At 37.4% G+C, this 5,372-nt stretch overlaps 1 pseudogene; it reads left to right on the top strand.

The window, feature by feature from the left end:
• Positions 1 to 1,648: 1,648 nt before the first annotated feature.
• LOC122044177 lies at positions 1,649 to 2,106 on the top strand (annotated as a pseudogene).
• Positions 2,107 to 5,372: the final 3,266 nt, after the last annotated feature.

Below are 5,372 nucleotides of genomic sequence, written 5' to 3'. Positions count from 1 at the left end.
CAAACTCACAATGCATGTTAGTTCCATCGTATTAACCTAAACTTAAATAATTGTCAACACATTGAAACTTCCAGGGCATGATTGCACCAACACAAAGAACCTGATTGAAGAGTCATATCTTTGTCATTTAACGTCATCAAGAAGATCCTGTGGAAGAAGAAGCAGCGGAAGGAAAAGGTATGTCTTCCGGAGGAGTTAGGGTTGACGGTGCCGAATTCTCTTCGTCAATGGAGAACGAAGAAACGTCTCAAGGATGCCCTAATCCTCTGGGGACCAACTTATTATATAGTGTACATTTATTATCAGTCCATCGATAATAATAGATGTGAGACTATAAATCCATATATACTGAACATCTATTATCAGCAAATAGTTGATAATAAATGCAGGATTATAGGTTCTACACATATGAGATCCACATACAATTACCCGAAACTGACTAGACATAAGTTAGATCACTTTAAAAAGTTCGGATGGTATTAACATGTGCAATTTATAAATAAATCCACCTAATAAGAATAATTATATCTAACATGTTCATCTGCTTCCTCTTTTAATCAGGCTCTTAACATAGATGAAGACAGATCTTCAAAAGATTTTTCATCAAAGAATTTGCTTTCGTTCATTGCGAATAATGATAAAGTTGTCTCATCAAATTTTACAGTTTCTCATGCCAAGTATTTGAGCATGGGGAACCAGACAGTACTGATATAACTAATACTACACATAAATTTGATGGGTTATTTCGGAAATTGGTATCTCTGAACAATATCATCAAGTTGATAAGGTAAATTCAATTCCTGTTGTACTTTCATGTGAAGACCTTGAGCAGTCAATCTTGGCGGCCGCGGGGGAACAAAAAAAAAAAAAAAGAGATGACATCATCGGGGACTAGTCTAGATGTTGAATTCTTTGATAAATTGTTTTTGATTAGTAAAAATTCTTTGAATTTTTCCGTTCCTGAGAAGGGCACTGTTCAGGCACCATCCAGGTTAGATCAAATCCTGACTCCTGAAGCATTGTTTGGGGCTGCATTTGTGAATGAGCATTAATCGGCTCAAGCACCTGTTTCTACACAGAGAGTGGCAGATGGTGGAAGCAACACTAATGCCTTCCAATCATCGGCTGAACTTTATCCATCCATAGATACATCGGCCCACAGTTACTCAACTTAAGTTTTCCACTAAATCCAATGTCAAATATATCTCAATAAAAGGATTGAACTGCAGCGCTGTGAGAATCCCCGTCATCCGTGGAGGCATTTAACATATTATTGACATTGGAGCTCTGATAAATCTTGTTGAAATAAAATGACTCCCAGAATTAATTATGTCCATTACCTACGAATAAATGGATAGGCAATCAACAGCTCCCTACTTTGCTCGCAGCCTCTCAAACATGCATATAAAAGAGGAATTCATGGCAGTGGCAGGGAAAGCTTCAATTCGTTTTCCTGCATTCCCCGTCCTTATTAACCCATCACAATCCCCCTTTTCCTTGCTCCTCTATTTTCTGCCATCAACAAGCTCACATCGATCTCTCTCTCCTTTCGCCAATTTACCTCGCCTTCTAATTAACTAACTAACTTGCTTGTCATACGGCATGGTCCTTTGAACAACCATATATACAAATTAAACAGGATAATTAAATGGACCCGTCGGAGCTAAAGCGGGTCTTTCAGATGTTCGATCAAAACGGCGACGGAAGCATCACAAACGAGGAGCTGCACGACTCGTTGAAGAACATGGGCCTGCACATCCCGGAGGAGGAGCTGACAGCGATGATCGAGAAGATCGACACGGACGGCGACGGGTGCATGGACATGGAGGAGTTCGGGGCATTGTACCTGATGATCATGGAGGATCGGAACGAGGAGGAAATGGAGGAGGCCTTCAAGGTCTTCGATCAAAACGGGGACGGATTCATCACCGACGAGGAGCTTGGGTTGGTTCTCAGGTCGCTGGGTCTCGAGCAAGGAAAGACCGTCGAGGCCTGCAGGAAGATGATCAGCAAGGTCGATGTTGACGGCGATGGAAAGGTCAATTTCCATGAGTTCAAGCAGATGATGAAGACGGAGGCCTTGCGACCTTGAACCACATGATCTAAGTTAACAAACGTTTATATATATATACACAAGAATTTTGTTACCGAGATTATATATGTTGCCCAAGGAGAGAGCTGAGGGAATGCTATGCGTTTCATCAAATCTATATGCGTGAATATATCACTAAGTAAGACATTTAAAAATATTGAAAACTGAACAATATTATTATTTGTAATAAAGATTGTTATTGTTTTTCAAATATAGCTGGGGAACGTTAATTAATTAGGATTCATCATATTCGATCCCTAACGAGTTCATTTAACTTTTGGTTTTTTATTTAATGTTGAAGATAACTGATTTAGCCTCACAAAAATTAATCACCGCATTAATAATTTTTGATAATACGTCGTTTGCACAATCAATTAATCACCGCACTATTTATTGGGCATGGAGAGGTGCCCGTTAAAGTGACGATTTCACTTTTTGCTACAACAAATGCTTTATGGCATTGCCATGGCACAATGTGCTTTGATGACAGTGGTGCTCAATCTGACTGATACCCGAAGCAACAGATAATATAGGAACTCCTCTGCTTTGTCAGCTTGGCGATTTAAACAAAGACAATCAATGAAAAAGGTATAAGTATCAGGAGTAGGTGTGATACCGCCTTTTAACATTTTATAAAATATGTAGATGAGGCCATGTCTGAGTTCCTTTGCCGATAAAAGTCTGGGATGACTGTACAGCGACTGAGTCAGCCTCTACATATTCTGCTCTTTTACTCTACTTTTTTACAAAGAGCCTTGATAACTATATATACTGTAAGTAATTTTGTCGATCCGGCACGATTGTTTTAATTTCCTATCAATTTCCTCAAGTAGCTAGCATCTGCATCCAATCGACATCCCCAATTTCACAAAACCCATAATAAGTGTCTTGTAGGTTATGGCTGTAGGAACCAATTTAATCCATGCATATCCTTTTATTTCCCTCAAGAATCCCCGTACGTGCTTCGGTTGGCTTTCCGATCTTACGAAAGCCGTAAATCAATCAATTATTGGAGTTATGGCTGACCTAATTAGTTGTTCGTATCTTGCAACAGCTTCTCCGACGTCACCAACTTTAGCAAAACCATCAATAACATTAATATAAAATGTGCAATCTCTACTCGTATTCGTATTTAGTTAATTAGAAGATGATAAATTTATTATAATAATATAGAGATTAATTTTTAAAAGTTGATTATTTATCATTGTCCATGAGAAAAAAAAGATTCCTCCCATCCCTATTCATTTGGTAAAGTTGATTATTTATCTCTCTTTACATAATTTGGGAATGGATTATGAAAAACATTTGAAATGAATGTAATCATCGTTTTACTACAAGTGCAATACCGATACGTACTCCAAAAAAAATGATGAATCAGGTAATACCGAACTTAGATTTGTCTCATTCCAAATTTATATAAAAGAACAAAACTCGACAATACGCATTTGTTATTATATCATGATTAAGAACACACACTTCCATAATAACAAAGGGTTTGTTCTTTTATATAGTCAGTATAAAAAGAAACTACCTCAAATGATCCTACTCAATACATTCATAGTGTACTAGTGTAATTTTATAGTCAAGATAAACTAATACCAAATTACACTACAACCACTCCAATGGTTTGTCCCATTCCATCTTGGTTGTGAACTACTATTTATAATTTATAAAAAACTGATAACATAATCTTCTTTGTGTCTTCTCACACCATGTTATCTTCAATATAAATTAAATGGGCAACTATACTTTGTAAAAATGTAGACATTTGACCAATCTGATTCTTATAAATGTTTATACAAAAGTTAGGCTTTTAGTATACATCCTAACAATCTCCCACTTATACTAAAAGACTATGCTGCCATACATATGATTCTCATCCCCTCAACATGCCCATCAAAAGATCTTGCCTTAAGGGCCTTAGTGAAAAGATCCAGGTTATCTGCTGATGCAATGTAGGCGACAACAACTTCTCCTCGTTATACGATGTCTCGTATTAAGTGGTACTTGCGCTCTATGTGTTTACTTGCCTTATGGACTCGTGGTTTCTTCGAGTTTGCTACTGCACCACTTATTATCACAATACACTGTAATAATTTTGGGCAAACCAGGAATCACATCTAAATCCATCATGAAGTTTTTGAGTCATACAACTTCTATGGCTACCTCAGAGGCTACCACATACTCAGCTTCTATGGTGGAATCTGAAATGCATTTCTGCTTAACACTTCTCCATTGTTATGACTCCACTTCATAAAGTAAACACAAACCCCCGAGGTTGACTTACTATTGTCCCTATCTGATTGGGAATCTGGATCCATGTAGCCCACAGGGAGTAAGTTATCTACTTGGTAAACCAGCATATAATCTCTAGTCCTTCTCAGGTACTTTAATATATGTTTTACGACAGTCCAATGTCTTTGTCTTGGGTTATTTTGATATCTGTTAACTATGCCCATGGTAAAACAGATATCTGGTCTCGTACATAGCATCGTATATATTAGGCTTCCTACAGCATAAGGAACTTCCTTCATTTCCTCTATCTCTTTTGATGTCTTAGGAGACATCTCTTTAGATAAGAGTACTTCATGCTGAAAAGGTAGAAAAACTTTCTTGGAGTTTTGCATGCTAAAACGAGCTAGGATAGTATCGATATATAAAGTTTGGGATAAGCACAATATTCTTTTCTTGCGATCCCTTATTACTTTGATCCCAAGAATATGTCCGCATTCTCCCAAGTTCTCATATTGAATTGCTTGGACAACCATACTCTTACTTCTGACAACACTTTGATACTGTTGCCAACTATTAAAATGTCATCTACGTATAATACAAGAAATACCACCACGTTTCCGTCACACTTCTTGTATACACAAGACTCATCCGGTCACTGAATAAATCCATAAGACTGGATTATTTCATTAAATCGGATATTCCGAGATCTTGAAGCTTGCTTCAGTCCATAAATAGACCGATTGAGTTTTCATACAAGATGCACTTTGCCCTTTGCAATAAACCCCTCTGGTTGCTTCATATGAATGTTTCTTCAAGACTTCCATTAAGGAAAGCTGTCTTGACATCCATTTGCCAAACCTCATAATTCATATGAGCAGCAATAGATAAAAGTATTCGGATAGACTTAAACATAGCTACCGGTGAAAAGGTTTCCTCATAATCGATTTTCTCTTTCTGAGTATATCCTTTTGCAATAAGCCTTGCTTTAAAAGTTCACACCTTCCCGTCTGCCCCTCTTTTTCTTTTATAGACTTATTTACACCCA

Source organism: Zingiber officinale, chromosome 2A, assembly GCF_018446385.1.
Source record: "Zingiber officinale cultivar Zhangliang chromosome 2A, Zo_v1.1, whole genome shotgun sequence".
NCBI lineage: Eukaryota > Viridiplantae > Streptophyta > Magnoliopsida > Zingiberales > Zingiberaceae > Zingiber > Zingiber officinale.
Note: the sequence above shows the minus strand (reverse complement) of the source record. Positions and strands in the feature narration are given on the sequence as shown.